The sequence below is a fragment of the Stenella coeruleoalba genome (genome assembly GCF_951394435.1).
Source record: "Stenella coeruleoalba genome assembly, chromosome: 7".
In the NCBI taxonomy this organism is placed as follows: domain Eukaryota; kingdom Metazoa; phylum Chordata; class Mammalia; order Artiodactyla; family Delphinidae; genus Stenella; species Stenella coeruleoalba.
The window spans coordinates 116,388,843-116,411,204 of record NC_137153.1 but is presented as its reverse complement, the minus strand read 5'-3'; the positions used below and the strand labels follow the sequence as shown (position 1 = coordinate 116,411,204).

Genomic DNA, 22,362 nt, shown 5'->3' with positions numbered 1-22,362 from the left:
GGGAGGCTCCCCAACCCCCGATTTCTCTTTCTCGCTTTTCGTTGTTCAACCAAAATACTGCTAAGCTTGCAACAGCGCCGTCAGCCACGAGCACTGAAGATTGAGTCCCGCGTGCAGCGCACAGCGGCGGGGGGCGGCCCTGCGGCGTCGGGGCTCCCAAAGCGGGGCGGCCGGACAGCGGCCTCCCGGCGGGGACCTGCCCGGTGGGCTGGGGATGGGGGCCCGGCGGGCGGCCACGCGGGGTCCCGCAGCCCGGTTTCTCGGGGACCCCTCTGCTCCCCGCCCCCCCCGCCGCCGCCCGCCTCGCCAGCCTACCTTCCGCTCGCATCGCCCCCCTCGCCCCCGCCCCAGCCCTCCATTTCTTCCTTCCCTCTCTCCGTTCTCCTCCCCTCTCCTCCCTCCGCTCTCTCTTCCCCTCCTCGACAAACATGGATTCTGTGTCAAGAGGACCTTCAGCGGCAGCCCCGAGCCTCCCCTCCCGCCACTGCCAGCAGAAACGCAGGGACACACAGGGACAGCCGCAGACAGGCCCCCGGAGACGCGCCCCACGCGCACACCACACACTCGTCGCGCACACACGTCACACACGCACACAGATAGGCGCCACAAACACCTCCACACCCACACCCACACCGATGCAAAGACTCACACCACGACACTTAGAAACCCCACATACTCACAGACGACACGCGCACGTCCTCCCCAGCTAGGGTCCCCCGGGGACCGCACCCCGACATTCCAGAGCCCACTTGTTGCCTTGGAGGCGCAGATGCAACCTCCACCCCAGCCCTCTGTAGACCTTTCCAACATGCCCCTGCCCTTCTGCAGGCAGAGCTTGAACTTGAATGTGGGGTGACCAAGAAGGGGGAGTGGAGGGGAGGGCGTGCTGCAGGGAGGGGATGGACCCCTCCCCAGGGTCCCCAGCAGGGTCCTTTTCGCTGGTACATTTCCACTCGGGGCTGGCAGGTGGCCAATCCCGCCTGGGCTCCTGGGAGCAGTGCGGCAGGAAGGCTGGGGAAGTGGCCGTGGCTGGAGCTGGTGCCCCAGCTCTTGCTGCTTACAAGTTCAGGGCCCCCCTGAATCTCTGGGGGTGGGCAGGGCAGGCGTACCCCCCACCGGTCTCTTCCAATTCCTGTCTGCCCTTATCACAATAGCAGCCGCACCCCATTCCATCTGCCACCCACACCCCGGCCCTGGACCATGGGAAGACCGGGGCCAACCCAGGCTGGGGGGCAGTGGGAGCTGGTCTAGTTTTGGGGGTGGTGGGGAGGGAGGAATGACTCCCAACCCGGGGCAGAAGGAAGTGATGGGAGAAGCAGGAAAATGCTCCTTTCTCCCCGCGGTCCCCACCTCACTGGGCCTCTCCACCCGCTGCAAGGGCATCTCCTTAGCTCGTTTGCAGGTAAGGAAACCAAGGCCCAGAGAAGTTAGGGGGTCTTGCCCAGGCCATGCCAAGCGCAGGGGCCAGAGCTGGGACTAGGTCCACGCGTGTCCTATGCCAGTGCCCAGCCTTCAGCCACCCACACCCGTGTCCTCTCACAACCATTTGTCGCTGGGAAACCGAGACCCAGAGAGGTTCATCACTTTCTCAAGGTCACTTCGTTCTGAAGGGTTGGAGTCAGGATTCAAATTCAGCAGGAAGAGATGCCGACGATGTACAGTCCTGGGGCTCCCTCGCCCCAGGGCAAGCAGGGGGGTCTGGAGGACCCTTCCTGCCCCGGGTCCTTGCTCCTGCATGAAGGGCACCTTGGAGGCAGGGAGAACGGGGGCAAGGTCAGGGAGGGAGAGAGATGTATTTGGAGGTGGTGTTTGCGGAGGATGTGGAGACTGGCAAGTGAAAGGACAGGAGCAAAGGGTCCTGTGAGCCGCAAGCCTCAAGAATTGCCCAGAGGGAGGGGCTGGACCCGCGGGGAGGCGGGAGGGCAGCGCTGCCTCCAGACAGGGGTGTGGTCAGAGAGGGTCCCTGTCCCCCAGCTCGGATAGCAATGCGGTGCCAGTGGAGACATGGAACCCGAGAGTCGGGTCCCACGGTGGGCTCTGGGGACATGAGCTGCCCCAGGGGCTCATTCACTTTCATTCTGCGGGCAGTTCGGTGAGCACCTACTGTTTGCCACACACACACACACACACACACACACACACTGCTCCTACTGTTTGCCACACACACACACACACACACACACACACACACACACACACACACACACACACACACACACGCTGGGCCCTGGGAGCACAGTAAGGCATAGCCCTGCCCTCAGGACACTATAGTCTGGTGGGGGACATGGACTCCAATGGGCGATTGCAGGACACAGTGACAAGTGCTGTGAGGGGAGGCCCGGGCTTTGGGGGCCCAGAGGGGGGACCAAACCCACAGTTTGGGGCACGGGGTGGACACCTGGGCCTTTTGACGACAGTGAGATGGAGGCATGGTCAGAACCAGACCGCAGACCAAGAGCGCGGGAAGGGAGGTGATTGCTACAGGCCCTACGGCGAGGCTGGTGCCACGATTCTTAGCACGGGTCAGGGTAGGGCAAGGGGCCCAGGAGGGCTGTTGATGACACAGGAGGAAGGGCCGGAGTTCCCCTAGCCAAGACAGGCACACATACACACACCCCCTCTGCCCCGGCCATGTGGGGCTGCGCACTGCTCATTCCTACTGCCTTTGTCTGTGCCATTTATCCTAACTCCCCCCGACGCCCTGCCCTGCCATGTCCTCCCTTTCCCTGACATTTCTGCCTTTTGGGGTCCTGTTGTCCTTCCCTCCCAAATATGCCCTAAGTGACAGATGGTCTGCAGCTTCCAGGGGCTCCTGCGGGGGGCCGTCAACCCCTCCATGGAGACAATGCATGCTCCACCTCCACAAGCCTCAACATTCCCCTGCAAACAGCCTCGGGAAAGGGGGTGACACTGGTGATGTTCATTGTGCCGTTTGGGCCCATCAGAGCCAGCTTCGGATGCTGGGTGGAGTCCGAGCCAGCAGCAGAGACTGGACCCAGCACTGGGTTCTGGAACCCTCTGGTGGCACTTGGACCCAAAGAGCCAGGGGCAGCTCGTCTGCCATCTCCCATCATGAGGCCTTGGGGACCCTTAATGACTCACCCGCCAGGGTTTCCGGCTTTATCGTCTGCACCTGGCAGCCTGGGGATGGTGGTGACACCCGCAAGCTCGCAGGGAGCCCCCATCTGGGCTCTGGGCTGGCTTCCAGCTCCCCCAGCTGCAGGGCACAGCAAACCCCAAAGAATCTTCTTCCCGGGACCTGCTGGCCCAGGCAGCCCGGATCCCTCGTGTGCATTCTCCAGGGGACGATGCCTCCCCAGGGCGGCTCCCGAGTAACTGCTGACAGCCCACAGCCATTCCATCATGTTAACCAAGGGTCCACGTGAGCAAGACAGACCTGGGCCCTGCCCTCACGGAGCTCAGAGTTCGCCGGGGATCACAGAGGCACAGTGACAAAGGCTATCGAGCAGGTTCTTGTACAGACATCGGTCCAAAGACTGCCGTGCTTCAGAGCTTACTGATCCATGAAGGAGGGCGCAGCTCTGTGAAGCAGGCACACCCTTAGCTCCATATTACTGATGAGAAAACCGGGTCACAGAGAGGTTAAGTCACTTTCCCAGGGTCACACAGCTGAGCTCCAGATGAGAAGTCAGTGAGAAGTGCTGTGATGAGGGATGTACAGGCAGGTGTGCAGGGGAGCACAGGGCAGCTGCCTTCTCTGAGGTGAGGGTTTCCTCCTCCAGAAAAACTAGCCCCAGGTTTCCTCTGGCCCAGAGGGAAAGGCCCAGGAGGGCAGGACTGTAGCCAGCACACACAGGCTGACTATCAATGGGAAACTCTGCCCACACCTCAGTTCTGTTCCTTCTCCCGTATTCATTCACAGAACACATTTATTGGGTATCTACTGTGTACCAGGCTCTGTGAACAAGACAGACACACTCCTGCCTCAGGGAGCCCACATCGTGGTGGCCAGGCAGATACAGATGGGGCTGGGCTCACAGGGTGTGGCCCCTGCAGTCAGCCACACAAGGGCTTGCCTAAAAGGACCCTCCACTGAGTTTAAAGCCGTCATCTGGAGATTCTTAATTAATTTTGAGCAAGGAGCCCTACATTTTCACTTTTTCCCTGGGCCCTTGCAAACTGTATAGCTGGTCCTGGACACAGACATTACACTGTGGTGAATGCTGGGCTGGGGCTACAGGGGGGGCTGGCAGGAGGGTCCACGAGGCTTGCTGGACGCGGCAGTAACACATCAGCTTAGGAGTAGGCTTTCTCCTGACCCCAAATCCTTTCATGGGTCCCCAGCTCCCTCAGGGCAGCTCCCTGGGAGCTGGGTCAGTATCAGGCAGGAGGTCAGGACCAGCACATCTCCAAAGGGACTTTAAAAATACCCCTGCATGTCTGTATCGACGAAATAACGCATGCCCAGCATCGGTAGGCAGAGGCCAGAAACCAGAGAGAAGAAAGCCCTGCTCAGCCGTCCCCCACGAGGCCCTGGTCCCTCCCACTAGGTAACAACGTTTCCTGGGCACCTTCCTGAGTTATTCTGCATCATACAAGGAAGTGCTTACACTCGTGTATTTTTGTATCGTGATACTGACTTTTTTTGTTTGTTTTTTGGTGCGGTGTCGATTTTACATACTTTCTGTATTGCACACACTTTCTGCCCTTAGTGTTCCCACTCGTCAGTCTAACTAGGAAATCGGAGAAGGCTCTTTCAAGGTCATTTAATTGTAGAGATGGAGAAACTGAGACCCAGAGTGTCACAGCAAGTGTGGGTGTTCTGGTGGCCCAGGCGTGGCTCCCGGCCTTGGCATACGGAGACTCATGGTCCTTCCACGTGCTCATATATGCCCAGGCCTCCCTGACAGCCTCTCTCCTGTCCTAATTTCAAGGACTACCGTGGAGGGAGCCAAAGCTCCATCCCGTGAAGGAGGTACTGTGATGATCTGCATTTCTACATGAGGCTCAGAGAGGTGTGGCCACCATCTTGGGGTCACACAGCTGAACCAAGGTTGGAACCTGCAAAGCTGCACTACCTCCCAGGAGCAGGTTCACATTTCCCTGGGGGAGGGGCACTGCCCCTTGCCATATAATCACAGCTTCCCTGATGCCAGAGGGGGAGGCCCCTGACTTCAGCAGGTGAAAATTGGGCAAAGGACCCTTCCAGCCTGACAGAGCCACCAGGATGGAGCTGGCGGGAGTCCCAGCAAAGCCTGGAGGGTGGGGCTGAGCCAGGTGGCCTTCTGCGGGGGGTGCAGGTGTGGGTGCATCTCCCCTAGGCCCCAGATGCATGGAGGCTCCTGGCAGGCGCCCCTTGGTGGGCTGTGCCTGTCGAGAGGGCTGGCATCAGCTGGTTCAATGTGCCTGGGGCTGCCGTTCAGCATTTGGGTTCTAAGGGTTATTTTTATTGTGTTTTGTTTATTCAAAGCTCGCCTTTGAAATCTGTTTTCCAGCCTCCCCCATCCCAGAGAAAGGAACTGGTTTAGCTACAAGGCGCTGCGTTGTCTCAACCTTAAAAAATAACCCCCCTTGAGCTGGGCGCTCATTATCCCTGGGCACACACGGCCTCCCAAGCGTGGGTGCCAGCGGTGGGTCAGCAGGACAGCCCGACACCCGCCTGCCCTGCCGAGCAACCCCAGGCAACGGGCAGCCCCAGAAGGTGGGCCCTCCAAGCACTGGGGGTGCCATGGACGCTGGCGAAGGAAGGCGCAACTCTGGGTGGTCATGAAACCTTCTGACGAAAGCCAAGGACCTTATCTGTCCAGGAAAATGTATCCACGCACGAAGCTTTGCAGTCAGTTCCAGGAGCTTCTAGGACTTCCTGGGGCCCATCCACAGACCCCCTCCCTCCAGTTTAGAACGCGTTCCTAAAGGAATCCCACCGTCAGCCTTTTTGGAATAATAATCGTAATAGCCAGAATTAAGCAGTTACTCTGTCTCAAGGGCTGTACCGCAGGGTTCCTCAGATAACTCACATGTGCCCCATGATTGAGGGTCACTCACCCAACGTCACACAGCTGGTAAGGGGCTAAGCCAGGATGTAAGCCCAGCCAGTCCAGCCAGTCTGCACTCTTAACCTAACCTTAACATACACACATGTGTGCGCAGGTACATACGCGTGTGCGTGAGGGCACACACACACACACACACACACACACACAGTGCCTCAGCACACCTGTGGGTTAGCGCCAGGGAGAGTCTGCGTGGGGAGCCCCAGGTCAGGCACCCAGGCTTGGGGGTCTGGTCAAGCTTCACGACTGGGGTCCAGTCCTTGTGAGGATCAGATGAGACCCACCTGGAGATTCCCCAGGCTCAGGGCCAGCGTCCCGGCTCCACCATCCCGGGATCTGATATTATTTTGAGGGAAGGAACCAAAGTGGGTGTCCCACAGTGCAGACACCCCTGGAAGACTGCCACCCAGCACGAGGCAGTCTCCTCCTCTCCCTCCCTCGCCCCTCTTCCCTCCTTCCCTTGCTACTGTCTCCCTCCCTATTCCATCCTCCCTCCCTCCCCCATAGCCCCCCTCCCCCCTCCACAAACAAGGCAAAGACCAGGGTGGAAACAGTTCTACCCTGTACACAGCGCACTTCTGAGAAGCCCAGACCCCGTCTTGGGGAGCCACCAGCTCTACCCAGTTTGCATGTGGGCTGAGCCCTCAGACCAGGCCAGGCTGCCCAATCCAGTTGGCCCCTCCCTCCTGCCCCAGTGCAGGGTGGACAGGGCCGGGCCTCCACGGGCCTTCGAGGCTGGGATTTTCAACGTTTGTGGAGTTAAGACCCTAATACTATTTTCCAACAGCTTTTGGTGGTTTGATAGAATCGCGGGTAAATCTAACTTGCGAATTTTCCCTTCTGATCTCCTTCCTTCTTCTTTTAGTAGCTCAACAGAGTTGGGTTTAGAACAGGGCTGGAGACAGCTCCCACCTCAATCCTGCTCCCAGCCGGGGATCTCCCAAGGAGACCTGAAGTCCTGGGGTGTCACCCACGTGGTTGCGGCCTTCACCCTCCCCTCCCCCCACCTTGCCTCTTCTCCTGCCACCAAGCACTGACCTGGCCCACGCAGGCTTTTCCAAGCCGTGAGGTCCTGCCCCTCCGCCTTCTCCGTGGCTTCTCCCCTCTTCTGCAGCAGGCCAGACCCCTTCACGCCCTCAGGGCCTTTGCACCTGCTTTCCCCTCGGCCTGACATGCTCTTCCCACTAGCTTCACTGACTTCTGTTAAACATCAGGCCTCAGCTTAGATGTCTCCTCCTCAGGGAAGCCCTCCTGGATCAGAACCGAACAATGGTTACATGACTGGTGCACAGAGGACCACTCTCAGCGGACCCTGAGTTCCGGGAGCACAGGGACTGAACAGGTCCCCAGCCCAGACCCTACCACACAGGAGGCCCTCAATAAATGTTGGGCGAGGGGGCTCCCTGCTGTGCTCTGCGCCTCAGTTTCCCTGCCTGTAAGGTGCCATGTGACGATTCTCTGGTGCTCCCTGTGGGTTTCTGGCAAGGATCACACTCATTTCACAGTACGTGACTTCCTTGATTATCTGATTTTCCAGGGAGGAATTCTAAATCTCTGGGTTGGGGTGGCATCTGCCTGATACCCGGGCAGCCATCCCATCCCCCCAGACTGAGTGCACCTGACATCCTGGGGAGGCCCATTAAAACCGCCCTCTCTTGGCAGATAAGGCCCTGCACAGAGAAGCACTTCCAGGCTCCGCAACTGTGTACTGTTTGACCCGTGAGGTGGGGGATGGTGGTGGTGACACCACTGCTCTCTGTGGCCAACGCTATCAGATCAGGCACCGCGGCTCAGTGTGGGTTCAAATTTTGACTTGGTCATTTCCCGTGAGACTGAGGCCCACCCTTCACTCCTCTGTGCCTCAGTCCCTTAGCTATATAATGGGCATAATAACAGTACCTCCAACTGGGGTTCTTGTGTTGACTGAGATGGTTCCCCGCCTGGGCTCTGGGGAGCCCTGCCCTTCTCATCCCAGAGGCAGCAGCTAAGCTTCAAGTCTCTGGAGAAAAAAACAAAACCACACAACAAACAAACAAACAAACCCAGGTCAATACCCAGCTCTGCTACTTAGCCGGCTGTGTGACCTCCTAATGCCAAGGTTTTCCCATCTGTAAAATGGGGGTGATAAGTATAGCTGCCTCTTAGGGTGGCTTAAGGTGAGCCCTAGCTCCCTGCTCGGATCTCAGTAATCCAGACATCAGGGAATCTGCCCAGAATCTTCCCGGTGCTAGGGCTTCCTGGGCAGGGAGGAGGGTAGCTGCGGAAGTCGAAGCACAGAGAAGGCAGCGACAGGCCCGAGGTCACACAGCCCGACCAGGATGGAGGCTCTGTCCCCGCTGGGCCCAGCAGCGCAGCCTCGCGGCCCCCGCAGCCCCTACCTTCCCTGACTGCCAGGCCCTGTAGGGACATGCCCTGCAGGGACGTGCAGGGCCTCCCGGAGGGCGCGCCGGCCGAGCCGCGGGATGAAAGGGGAATCCGCCCAAACCTGCCTCCCTCCCGGCTCGCCCGCCACTCGCGCCACCGGATCAGGCCGGGGCGGCGGGCTTTGATGTCGGCGGAGTAGCAGCGGCCCCCGCGCCCGGCCAGCTCGGAGCCTCCGGGAGGCCGACTTGAAAGGGCAGCGGCGGGTCCAGCCTTCCCGGACCTCCCGGAGGAGGGGAGGAGGCGGGGGAGGGGGTGTGGAACGTCCAAGCCCCGCCCATGGAGCTAAGAAGAGGGTTGTCCTCGGCGTTCAAGGCCCCGCCGGCGGGTACCATGCCAGGATGCTCCCACTAAGCCCCTGGGCCAGACAATAACTGTGGTTCCCAGATATTGCCCTATCTCGGGCCCTAGCATATGCTGTTCCTCCTGCCTGAAAAGCCCTTCTCACCTTTTCCTTCCAGGCCTCAGGGTCAGCTCTTGGGTTGGGGCTTTATCTCTTCTTGTGAGCCTTCCTCGGAGCCGCTCCCCAGCCCTGCCAGGTGCCCTCCTCCCGGTCCGCTGCCGCAGCGCCCCCCGTGGCAGCCCACGCTCTGGTAACCGCACCCCCCCCCCCACATCCTGATCAGCTGTGGGTTCGCACTTGGGAAACAGGGAAAAGGAATCTTTCAATAACAACAGCCATAATAATAAGCCTTAGGGGCAGCCAGTCTGGTGCGGGGAGGTGGAGGGCGCTGAGAGAATTCCAGGCTCCCGGTACACCGTATCCTCCAATTACAAAGCTGGGTGGCCTTTCTCCCCACCTCCAGCCCGGGCCTTGCCCTCACTGCAGAGGGGCTCAACCACGGACAGCTTGCAGAAAGCCCCAGCCTCCTGACTCCCTGCCCCAGTGTCCCATGATGCCTCCTTGAACCCTCTCCTCTGCCCACCCAGCTGACTTCCCGCGCCTGTCCCAGCGCCCCAGAGTGGCAGGCTGGGGACAGAGTTCTGGTTCCAAGTTGCAGATGGGGACACTGAGGCCCACAAAAGGGTCAGGTCCCAGAGCTTGGGGGACAGAGCTGGCAGTGCTAGGCCTCAGGAAAGAGAGGGAGCCCCTCAGGCTAGATTCAAACCTAGGACTCCATCCAACCAAGGCCTCCTGGGTCCAGGCACCATCCTTTTGTGGAGGGGGGTGGGGCTTTCATATACTAAATACAGGAACAAACTGGCCACAGGCCTCAAGACAGCTTTCGGTGTTCTGTCTCAGGAGCTGGTGTTGAGATGCGTGCGCGGCACCGTATAACTGGCTGTGTGCACACAAGTCCAAGGGCAGCTCTGAAAGGGCCCTCCGGTGCTTCCCCAGGAGGGGGGGGCCGTGGTTAGGCGGGGTGTGGAGGTGTTTGTGAGGCCAGGTGGGCCAAACCAGATGCCAGCTTCAGCCCCCCTCCAGCTCCAGCTTTCTGCCTCCCCAGGGGACTGGGAATTCTGTCTGCAGCTCCCCCCCACCCCTCCCGCTGCTCCCACCCCCATCCCACCGTCTGCTGTCTCCTGGGTTAAGCTGGCAGGGGGGAGAAGGGAGAGAGAATGGAGGGCTCACTCCGGGGGCAGGAGACCTGACTCCCGCCTGGGCCAAGCCTCTCAGCCTGTTTTCTCATCTTTCCTGGAAGTTTGGACTAATTCTCCTACTTCCTCCCTTTAGTAAGTGTTTGCTGAGCACTTACTCTGGGCCAGCCCTGTGCTAAGGGCTGTGGATGCCTCTGTGGACAGGATCGAGTCATCATTTAGTGGGGGGAACAGACACGAATCAAATAGATCCATAAATACAGGCTATGATGGTAGAACTACAGGCGGTTCAGAGAAAAGGCTCTATTCCAGATATCAGGAAGGCTTCCTGCAGGAAGTGGCAAGGATGAATTGAAAGCAAAGGCCAGGGCAGGTGAGAGTAAGTGGTGGCAATGGCAGAGGGCACAGTGGGTGGGCTGGATTTTTTTTTTTTTAACATCTTTATTGGGGTACAATTGCTTTACAATGGTGTGTTAGTTTCTGCTTTATAACAAAGTTGCTTTATAACAAAGTGTGGGCTGGATTTTGTGAGTGTGAGAGAGGGGACTCACGGCAGGAGGGAAGAGCAGGGTGGTGTGGCAGAGGCCGGGGGACAGCAAGGGGTCTGGGCAGAGTCCTGGTTCAGCAGGGACTTGCCGGACCTGGGAACCCACAGAATCCAGCCCAGAAGGTCCCCACTGCCCGGTTGAGGGAACGCAATGGGTGTGACCAAAAGAAGCAGGAGGGATTAAATTGGGGTTAGAAGACAATCCCAGCCTGTATTTCAGACCCCACATTGAATGGACTGGCCAACGGAGAAACCAGAAGCTAGGCTCTGAGGAGATATGATGGGTGGGGCTGGCTCCAAAATGCATGGCAAGTAGAAAGGGCGTGTGATCCGCGCTCCTAGAAGAACTTTTCTTCCCCTAGGCACGTGGGCTCTTCGTACTGTGGCGTGTGGGCTCTTTAGTTTGCGGCCTGCGGGCTCTCTGGTTGAGGCCTGCGGGCTGTCTGGTTGACGGGTGCAAGTTCAGTAGCTGTGGCGCACAAGCTCAGTAGTTGTGGCGTGCGGGCTTAGTTGCCCCACGGCATATGGGGTCTTAGTTCCCCAACCAAGGATCGAATCCGAGTCCCCTGCATTGGAAGGCGGATTCCTTACCACTCGACCACCAGGGAAGTCCCCCCTCAGGACCCAGTCTAAATGTTCCCTCTACTGTGAAGACTTCCAGAACACACCTCCACCCTCTGCCTCTGTCCCCTCTATGATTTCATGCACGGTTCACCCATGTGTTTTAAACAGTCATCTTTCATTGGACCCCTACTATGTGTCAGGTGCTTGCTGAACGCTTTGACTCAGAGAGAGAAATAGCTCGCCCGGGTGCCACAGCTGGGAAGAGGCAGGACCAGGCTAGGGGCCCAGGACCACCAGACTCCACCCCAGGCTTGTGCTCCTGGAATGGTGGGGTCCATCTTCATCCCTTTACCTCTCCTCTCCTCCCACCTCAGATCTCAGCTCAGCTGTCCTCCTCCCGAGGTCCTCCGTGGACTGTCCTCCCAGAGTCAGTCAGTGCCTCTTCCACCCCCCATGCTGTTCTCCGTTCCCTCGTTTCACTTCCTTCATAGCTCTTGTCACAACTGCAATTATTTCCTTCTTTGTTTACATGGTTGTGGATCCTCCACAAGTCTCAAGTCAACTGAAGTCCCCACGAGGCAGGGACTGTATGTCTTCCTCACTGCTGCATCTCTGTGTTAAAAAGGATTTGGTTGTGGGCTTCCCTGGTGGCGCAGTGGTTGAGAGTCCGCCTGCCGATGCAGGGGACACGAGTTCGTGCCCCAGTCCGGGAAGATCCCACGTGCCGCGGAGCGGCTGGGCCCGTGAGCCATGGCCGCTGGGCCTGCGCGTCTGGAGCCTGTGCTCCGCAACGGGAGAGGCCACAACAGTGAGAGGCTCGCGTACTGCAAAAAAAAAAAAAAAGGATTTTGTTGTGCTTCACACAGGGCAGACTTCAAATAGTAGTGGTTTAAGCAAGAAAAGTTTCTATTCTTTGCTGAAATAGATACAGGCAGTCAGGGCTGGTATGAGAGTCCATGGCCACTGGGGACCCGGGCTCCTACTGTCTTGTTGCCCTGCCGTCCTCGACACACAGCTGCAACCTCGCAGTGCACAATGGCTGCTCCAGCTCCAGGCTCCATGCTCACATTCTAATCCCAGAAAGGAGAAAAAAGGGAGAAGGTGTCACCCCTGTCCTTTAAGGAGGCTCCCAGGGAGTGAGCCCCAGCACTTCTGCCAACATCCCATTGGTCAGAACTTGGTCACATGGCCACATCTAGCTGCAAGGGAAGGTGGGAAATGTAGTCTCTAGGCCAGGCAGTTCTATGTCTAGCTAAGAATGGGGGGTGCTATTCGGTTTTTTGTTTGTTTGTTTTTAAAATTTATTTTATTTTTGGCTGCGTTGGGTCTTCATTGCTGCGCACGGGCTTTCTCTAGTTGCCGCGAGCAGGGACTACCCTTTGTCGCGGTGCGCGGGCTTCTCATTGCAGTGGCTTCTCTTGTTGTGGAGCATGGGCTCTAGGCGCGTGGGCTTCAGTAGTTGCGGCACGCGGGCTCAGTAGTTGTGGCTCGCGGGCTCAGTAGTTGTGGCGCACGGGCTTAGTTGCTCCGCGGCATGTGGGATCTTCCCGGACCAGGGCTCGAACCTGTGTTCCCTGCATTGGCAGGCGGATTCTTAACCACTGCGCCACCAGCGAAGCCCGGGGGTGCTATTCTTATGGTTGAAGAGAAAAGAGACCTAGCAGCCTGTGTCAACAGTTCTCATCTCCTGGCTTATAACAATAATAATAATGATAATAATAACAGCTGACGTGTATTTATTACGTTACTTTGCAGTTGTTCATTTAATCCTCACAGTAACCCTCAAGGTAGGGAAACTGAGGAACAGTATTAGTCAAATCACCTGCCCGAGGCCACCTGGCTGGTAAGTGGTGGAGCTGGGATGCGAACCTAGGGCCTTCTAGCTCTAGAGCTGATATGTCTCTACTTCTCTGCAGTGCCTGATGAATTGCTGCACAATGAACTACTGACCTGACTGAATTTGCTCATCTCCATGTGCCCCATAAATGCACTGGGCACCCCCTCAGTGTGGGTTCCCCCCTTGGGCTGGCTCAGGGTCTGGGCTGTGGCCTCCAGGACTGAGCCTGGCCTGATGCAAGGGGGCTCAGCGAGGCCAGCTCCTGGACAGGGCAGGGGGGTTTACCACTTGGAGGGGACGGAGGGGCAGGGCAGCTGTGATGGAGGGTTCCAGAGAACCAAGGGGGAGGGGCGACGTGGAGGCAGCCTCTGGCCTCCTTCACAAACTGGGACTGAATCAGTGTGAAAAGATCTTTCCAGGGCAGTGTGGACGCTGGGGTGGCCCTGCCCCAGCTTCTGGCTCCTGGGGTGTCCTGATCCTGGGGGAGCACGCAGGTGAGCCTGGGGGTGGGTAGGAGCCCGGGGATGTTGTCTCACCAGCGTTTCTCCAACGCCTCCCCTGGGTGGTGGCTGCCTCCCTGTGGGGTGTTTTGCCAAGGAGCTCTTCCTGGGGACATCTTCCTGCTTAATCCATCTGGGTGTGGTGCAGAGAGAGGAGGCCTGGAAGGTCCAGTCTCCAGCCTTGAGGCTCCATCCCTCAGGGAGCGAGGCCCAGACGACCAGAGAGCCCCGTTGCCTCTCCACCCAGCCCCACCTGGACACCCGTCGCCCATCTGCTGGGCCTCCTGCCCGATTCCGCAAAGCTCTTCCTTCTGGCTCGCGGCAGAGGTCAGCTGAGTGCAGGAGGGCAGCAGCTCCGCTGTGTGTCACCTTCTCTCCAGGATCCAGGTGGAGACATAGCTGTTTTCGTGGTAAGCCAGGGCCCCTGCCTACTTTGCAGGTTTGAACTGTTCTTAACTGTTCTTAATACGTGCTCAACCAGTTGCCCTGAATCCCCACACAACCCAGGAAGAGGGCTCCACGATTATCTCCATCGTCCCAATGGGCCCCTGGGGCTCAGAGAGGGTGTGAGACTCCCCATGGGTGGCCCAGCAGGGACATGGCAGAGTAGGGACTCCCTGCTCCAAGCTCCCTGGAGTGCCCTTGGTTCCAGGTCCTGGAGCCCCCAGGAGAGGTCCAGAGCCTGGTGGGGCCCAGCTAACTGGCTGCTGGCATTGTTTCCCCAAAGTGGGAGATGCCAGTCAGGCCTAGGGGAATTCATACAGGACTTACGGGTCCCCACCAGCTCAAACTTCAACTCCTCCTTGGCCAGCTCTTACCTCTGGCAAGGGAGAGGCAGGCCTCAAGTTGGGAACCAGAGAGCCGAAGACCTCAGGAGCATCTTGACTCCTTCCCACGAAGCCTGGAAGGGGCTCCCTGTCTTCTAGGCAGCAGTGGTGGGCCCCGTGCCTGTCCTGGGCAGTGTGTAAAGGCTGGGGGAGGAGGACGTGGGAGGAGCACTGCCGAGCCCTCCAGGGGCTTACAGTCAGGCTAGGCGGCTGGGCCCATTGTAATCACCAGAGGCAAGAAGCTCAGAGTTAGAGAGATTGGAAGGTGCTGTGCTGCTGGCTTTGAAGGAGGATGGGGCCACAGCCAAGGAAAGTGGGCAGCCTCTAGAAGCTGGAAGAAGAAAAATTCTCCCTAGACCCGCAGAAGGAACACAGCCCTACTGACACCTGGACTTTGGGCTTCTGACCCCCGGACCATGAGAGAATACGTTTGGGTTAAGCCACTAAATCTGTGGTTATTTGTTGCAGCAGCTACGGCAAACCCGTACGGGGGTGTTGCACCAGCTCTTCTCCCAGGTCTTAGCCAGCCCTGCTGTTCTAGAAAGAAAAGAAGTAATATGCAGCGATGCAAATGATTAAGGGGCAGAGGTGGGAGCTTTCTGAGGTCACGGGGTCACAGAGGAGTCCTTGTCTGGGACTTTCCATCTGTATTTTCTCCAGGAAACAAAACTAGCCCGTTTGACTGCCGGGCCTGGGGCTGCTGGGGGGCCTGAGAGGTGAGCAGGAGAAACAGGAGAATGTGCTTCCGAAGCAGAGCTGTGCCGCCCCTCTGAGCTGCTGTCCGCCGCTGCCTCCCTTCACCAGGAGGCCTCAGAGCCCAGGGGTCACAAGCTTAGCCTGGAGACCGGAGCCCGGGCGCTGCTTCTCCGCTGTGCTGAGCTGTCGCATGAGTCTCTGGACAGGTCCCCCCACCTCTCCGAGCCTCAGTTTTCTCTTCGGTAAAATGCAGACAATTGGTAGGACTTAGCTGTAGGGCCCAACTGGATGCCATGTGCGTGAAGAGCTCAGCACAGGGCCAGGCACACAGGTGTATCCCTGCGTGTGTCCGGGTGGGCAGGCATGTGTGTACAGGTGCTTGTGGACAGGTGTGCATGTGCAGGTCTGCGTGTGCCAGGACCTGTGTGCAGATACGTATGCAGTCTGGATGAGTATTCTGAAATTCACCTTTGACCTGTCACTGCCCGGCTCACAGCTCCCTGTTGGCCCAGGGAGAAGTTCACCTCTTCACCATGGCCTCCAGGACCCAGCACCATCTAGCACCTGCAGCCTCTCCACCTCCCCAACTGCCCAGCTTGCACCCTAAGATCCAGCCCTGCCTGCTTCCACTCCATTCCTTAGGTGGGTCACATTCCCGTGGGAGTCCAGGCCTTCGCCCATGCTCTTCCCTCTGTCTGGAACACTTTTCCCTTTTCCTCCTCACTGACTAGCTCCTACTCAGTCTTTGGGTCTTGGAAAGGTTACCTCCTCCAGGGAGCCTTCCCTGACTGCTACCCCCACTGGGATGATTACCCTTTGACCTCAGAGCAACTCCCTCCCATGTGCTCCCCTGGTCTCAGCACTAACCGCAGGGTAGGATAATCGCTTGTGAGCGTCCTTCCTCCTTCTGAGGTCCTGTTCTGAGGGCAGAAACCTAGACTGCCTTGTTCTCCCCTGTCACCAGCACCCAGCATGGGGTCTAGCCCAGAGCAGGTGCTCAGAACTTTGTGGAATGAATGAATGAACGAGTGAATGCACAGGTGTGGGTACATGAGCGAGGCTGCGATCACACGCGTGTGCACGTGCGTGCTTGCTCGATGCAGGAGGGGTGTATAGCCCGTATGTTCCTGCAGGTAGTGATGGGGGACAGTGGTGGAGTCAAGACTGTGACCCGGAGGGCGGCTGGAGCAGGGGGAGGCCAGAGCGCTCCACTCCCCACACTGGTCCCCTCTCCCCTGCGCAGACCGTGGACTCAGGGAGGCTGCTTTACTGTTGGAGGGGGAGGAGAGAGTGGGAGAAGGAAGGAGGATGCCTGCAGCCTTCAGCGCTGACACATTCTGCTCCTTCCTTCCTCCCTGACCTCCCCATGACCTCCATCCTCCAGCCTGGGCTCCTCCACTGAATGGGGGAAGGGGCAGAGACCTCCCAGTGTCCCCAGGGGACACCAAGCCAGGCACTACTTCTCCAGGCAGCCCCCCCCCGCACCCCCCCAGCTCTGGCCGGGGTCCTGGGTCCTGCGGAGGACCTGATCAGGCCAGGAGGAGGGCAAGCTGGGGTGCGGTGGCCGGGTGAGGGGTGGCCTGGCCCCTCCCTCAACCGTGGGTGAGGCAGGTCATGCCACCTCTCTGACTTTTAATCCTGTCATCTGTAAAATGGTACCACAGCACTCCCTTGCAGTGTTGTAGCAATTAATAAGATCATGTTTATAGAAGGTTTGACGCAGTGTCTGGGGATGGAGAATGCTCGTGAGTATAATTTTTTTTTTTTTTTTGCGGTACGCGGGCCTCTCACTGTTGTGGCCTCTCCCGTTGCAGAGCACAGGCTCCGGACGCACAGGCTCAGCGGCCATGGCTCACGGGCCCAGCCGCTCCGCGGCATGTGGGATCTTCCCGGACCGGGGCACGAACCTGTGTCCCCTGCATAGGCAGGCGGACTCTCAACCACTGCGCCACCAGGGAAGCCCTCGTGAGTATAATTTTGTCAATATCGTTATCGCCCCCCCTCCTCCCCAGTAGCCATCCTGCCCTGAGAACCATGCAGGTTTGGCCTCAGTGCACCCTGGGACCGTAAGACAGCTCTGTCTTGCTCTTACTTTTGTCCCCAGCCTCTTGCACAGTGTCTGGCACCGAGCAATTGCTCAAAAAATGTACATTAAATGAATGAACCAGCAGAATCATGTGGATTTCAAGCACTTCCTCTCTCCAGGCCTCAGTGTCCTCGTGTGTAAAACTGTGTGTCCACAAACTAAGAATCTCTGAGGTCCCTCCCAGCTTGAAATCAGGACTGGATTTTTTTTTTCATTTTTATCGGGGTGTAGTTAATTTAAAATGTGGTGTCAGTTTCAGGTGAGGACTGGATATTGTCGCTGCTGTGCTGAGTTTTGCGTCTTTTTTTTTTTTTTTTTTTTTTAATATTCATGCCAGCTAACACAACCCCAGGTCGTCTCCCCCGGACACACTGCCGACCTCCCTTGACCCCATTCTCCATCATGGAGAGCTGGTGCAGGGGTCTCAAAACACAAATGTCTGCCACAGAAAGACAAGAGTCTAACGTGCTCACAGGGCCCCACATGTCCTAGCCCTTGGGAGTTTTTCCAGCCTCATCTGAAGCCTCCACCAGCTCCACTCCACAGGCCTTCTCTCTGCCCCTTCTCCCCGTGGCCCTCCCTGCGGCCCTCCCTGCACAGGTCCTGTGAACGACACATGCTACTCCCTCAAGCTGCCATGCCGTTCCCTCCCTCTTTAGCTAGGCGACTGCCACTCAGTCTTCAGATCTCCACTCTAGGGCCCCGCCCTCTGGGAAGCCCTCCCTAACCTCTCCTGAGACTGGGTCAAACCACCCCATTACTGACTGCCTTTCTCTCCCAGCATCTGTTCTGATCAGAAAGTTCATTGTGTGTGTTTCCCCCACTAGACCACGTGCTCTTGGAGGTCAGCCCTGGTCGGCCTCTCCCTTCCATTGCTACAACACAGCTAAGAGCCTGGCACACAGGAGGTGCTTGACAACGGTGGACCACTGCCAGCATCCCCCGCCACCCCCCGAGTGGGAGTCTCTGAGGGTCTCTGCATAGCACCCTCATGGCCCAGCGTCAGGCGGCCACATGATAATGAGTGTGGGCAGGGTGGAGGTTCATGCTTGTCCTTGGGGGAGTGGAACACCCACAGGGGGAGGATCAGGGCAGTGGCAGGGAGGGGCATGACCTCCGGGTGCACATGCCCAGTCCCTGCCCTCTGCCCTGCATCATAACCTACTCTCAGGGAAAGTCCCGTGTCGTAGCCACAACATTTTGGAATTAATCCCATTCTTTGAGTTTGGCCTCTGCTGGAGAGAGCTCGGTCCTGAGACTTGGGATGAATTCCAGCCCCACCTCTCATTGCTGTGCATCCTGAGGCAGAGCCATATCCCTCTCTGGGCCTCAGTTCCTCATATAGAAAATGGAGACAATAGTAGTCCCTGCTGCAGGGGGTAGGAGTTAGTGAGGTGCTCTGTGCACAGTGCCCAGCTAGGACAGGAGGGTGCTCACTGCAGAACTGGGACACAGGGAGTAAGGGAGGTGCGGTCTTCAGGGGGCACCCCAAAGCCACTCTGTGGCTGGTCTGCAGCAGGCATGAGGGAAGGTGGTAGAAAGAGCCTGAGTGCTTAGGTGAGCTCAGAGTGCACGTGAGAGTGTGTGTGTGTGTGTGTGTGTGTGTGTAACGCTGCTGGAGAACAGACTTCAGAGGAAAGGCAGGAGGGAATGAGCTGGCAAACTTAGTGCTGCAACAACAGCAGAGCCAGAGGCCCAGAGGCGGGGAGCTGGAGGGAGCTTCCCAAGGCCAATACAGTCAAGGCCGGAGAAGGAGGCGCAGGCCTGGATAGACGGAGGGGCTTCCCAGACGTGGGAGGGGAGACTGGGCCAGCGGCGGTTTGAAGACTTGCTGGGTTCCTAGTATCCCTAGTGTGGAGGGCTTGCACTCTGCCGCCCAAAGACCCCTGTTTGCATTTGGGCTCTGCTACTCACCAGCTGTGTGACCCTGAGCGAGTCCTTTGCCTCTCAAAGCCTCTGTTTCTTTGGTTGTAAGATGGGTCGATAATAGAATATACCTGTGTATTGGTTTCCCAGGGCTGACATAACAAAGTGCCACAGACCGGATGGCTTAAACAACAGAAATTTATTTTCTTCCATCCTGGAGGCTGGAAACCCATGACCAAGGTATAGGCAGAGTTGGTTTCTTCTCCCTCCTTGGCTTGTAGACGGCCATCTTCTTGCTGTGTCTTCATGTGATCCTTCCTCTGTGCGTGTCTGTGTCCCAATCTCCTCTTCTGAGAAGGACACCAGTCATATTGGATTAGGGCCCATCCTGATGACCTCATTTTAACCTAATTACCTCTTTAAAGACCCTGTGTCCAAATATAGTCACATCTAAGGTACTGGGGGTTAGGACTTCAACCTACTAATTCCACGGGGAGGGGTTAGGGACGTAATTCTGCCCATAACACCTGTTTGGTCTGGGCTCCCTGAAAGCAGGCTAAAATAAAGGCTGAGGTACACGTAGTTTGTTTGGGAGTACAGCTGCAGGGGCAAGAGTGAGGGATGGGGAGAGGGGAGAGGGAAACAGGAGAGGAAAGAGAACCAATACAAATGTGCATTCCTGAGTTCACCATTAAGGCAACCCGGGTGCCCCCAGGGCTGTCCGAGATTCCTTATGAAACGCATCTTGGGACCATCTGCCTGGGGGAAGCAAGGGGGAAGGGGGAGGCACCCCATAGCTCCGTCTCCCTTGGATCAAGGGTTGGCCTGAATGGTGTTACAGCTGATCTCTGAGCGGGTTCCTGATGGGGAGAGGGACATCCCATATGGGGCATCAGTGAACTCCCAGGGCAGGAAGAGAGATGCCACTCAGGGTGAGGCACTGTTGGCCTGCAGTTGTCTGGCCAGACCCTGCAGGGGCTGTTTATTCACCGCCACTGGGCCTGGATTAAGAGGCAAAGCCAAGACGTTGGAAGTAGCGCAGGGAAGGTATTCAGTACAGTCCACGCAGTGCAGGACTCAGCTCTGCCCCTGCCCTGCACTGGGCCCGGCCCATGAGAGTCCCCTTAAAGGAGCTGGCCATCCGCAGTCCCTGCAGACTTGACACAAGCCTGTTACTGAAGCAAACTATTGCCCCCCAGCTGGATCTGGGGTAGCTGACCCACCCCTGAACGGTAACTCCCGTCTCGGCCTGCTGGTCCCTGGCATGAGGCTTCCAAAGTGGTCAGACGGCAGTCACAGCTTTGAGTTCAGCAAGACCCATTCTGTGCCGGGTGGAGCCCTCCCTCCACTTCCTGTTCCCTCCCTCCACTTCCTGTTCCCTCCCTCCACTTCCTGTTCCCTCCCTCCAGCTCTCCCACCCCCACCCCGACCCAGTCCCAGGGAACCGGTACCTCTTCTCTGACAAAATCTCAGGCTGCAGGGAGGAGAAGTACAAATCTACAAGTGAGGCACTGGAGTGATGCAGGCGGGCACAATCCTATTTCCACAGCTTGTTCCTGGACCGTGTGTCCTGGTTTTGGGGGTCACAGCACCATTGATTAGCTGTGGGTTCTGGACACAGGGTGTCGCACGAGCTGGCTGCCCCAGCGTTCCGTCAGGCCCATCGCTCCAGGGTCAGACCAGTGGCTACCATGCTTGCACACCCACGGTGCTCTTTCCTTGCCATAAAGTAGGGCCCTTGGTCCAAGGCCCAGGGGGACGGGATCCCATGTCTCCAGATCGAGAATTATGTAAGGCCTTGGATGTCATCTGCCATGGTGCTCTGAGAGATGGGACGGACTGAATATACATCTCTCTGAAAAGGGAGGCTTGGTCTCACTGTGGAGGCTGGAGTTGCCCTGGATGGCCTCCCAGGGCATCAGCCACCATGGGGTGTGGGCAAAGGGGCAGCTGCTAGGCTGACCCACACAGGCCCTTTCTGAGATGACTGGTGGACAAAGCCACCAGTTGAGAGACAGGACAAGGGGACTCTGAACGCTGTAGCCTGGTTTCTGCCTGGGATCCTCAGATCCTTCCCGATAGGCAATCATTCCTCCCAGACTCGGGACAGGCGGACAGGGCACTGGGTCAGGCACAGCCTCCTGGCCGTGGGACCCCGGGTGGGTCCTGGTCTTCGATCCCTCATCTGGCCTTAGGGGAACTGAGGGACTGAACATGATGCTGGGAGCCAGACCCTTGACGTGGCTGTTGTTAGTCCAGCCGAGGCACAGAGGGGCACCCAGGGGACATCAGTCCTACATTGACTCCCAGTTCAATGCTGCTTCGACCACTCCTCGAGAGAAAGCGTGGGGGTCATGGGGGGAGGGAGAGGATGGGAGAGGCAGGACCTTATGCCCACTCCCCTCCATACTGCCCCGCACATAGTAGGTGCTTCTAAGTGTGTGCTGAATGACTGAATGACTGTCTGGGTGGGTGGATGGATGGACAAACAAACAGGTGGGTGCGGCCTAGCTCCGTTTGTTCCAAATCCCAGCCACCCAGTCCAGCCCTTCCCTCCCCTGCTAACCTCATTCGGTTGCTAGCAGTCTCGAGCTTTCATTTCTGCCGAGTCACTGCTCTCAACCCCGTGATGGGGCTGGGTGTGCCAGGAATCCGGAGGGAAGGAGACAGACAGAACCTTAGAACTTCACCACTAACTCCATTTTCGAGATGAGGAAACTGAGGCAGGGGGCATGTCCTGAGGTTTGTTCAGCCCCAGAACAGCCCACCTCCCCAGCAGCCAAGGGCCCCGCCCCCTGCCTGACTCACCCACCATCATGCAGAAGCCTTAGGACTCCTCTGTCAGATTTGGGTAACTGGTTTGGAGGCGAGGTGGGGCGGAGGGAATCTGGTCAGCAGATTGGGTTCCCTGAGTCATTCCGAGTCATTCCCAGTCCTCCCGAAGATGTCCTAACACAACCCATGTTGCTCCAAGGAAGCTCCCAGCCCCCCTCTGACCCAGCCTCTGGGCTGCCCGCACCCCTCCCTACCCTCGTGAGTCTCTCCTCTCTTCTCTCTTCTTCTCTGGCCCTTCTCACCCTTCTGCAGGGTCTGGAGCCAAGACCCAGGAGCCCACCTCTGACCCCCACATGTACTGTGGCCTTGGGCAGGCCTCTGCCCCTCTCTGAGCCTCCGTGGCCCAGCTGGGGCGGCTGGCTACCTGAGTCCCGTCCGACCTTTAACTTCCAGGCCTCCTGGCCATTGGAGCTCTGTCCTCCCTTCTCCGTCTGCACACCCCCCTTCTCTCTAGACACCCCCTCATCTCGCCTTCTCCCCGCTCTGCTCTCCTTCCTCCTGCCCACCCTTCTCAGAGAATGCCAAGTCTGCGGCTTTCCCTGACCTTGAGCAGACAGCAGGCTGGGAGCTTTGCAAAGGGGGCAGCTCAGAGCTTTGCAAAGGGGCCTCTGGCAATGAAGCCCTGCTCAG

At 58.0% G+C, this 22,362-nt stretch overlaps 1 long non-coding RNA gene across 1 annotated transcript; it reads right to left on the bottom strand.

Annotated features, from left to right (window-relative positions):
* Positions 1-19,053: 19,053 nt before the first annotated feature.
* LOC307189080 lies at positions 19,054-21,515 on the bottom strand. The gene is made up of 3 exons (XR_013829102.1): positions 21,464-21,515; positions 20,349-20,467; positions 19,054-19,247 (listed from the first exon to the last, which is right to left on the bottom strand). It is a non-coding gene; the product is annotated as an uncharacterized lncRNA (long non-coding RNA).
* Positions 21,516-22,362: the final 847 nt, after the last annotated feature.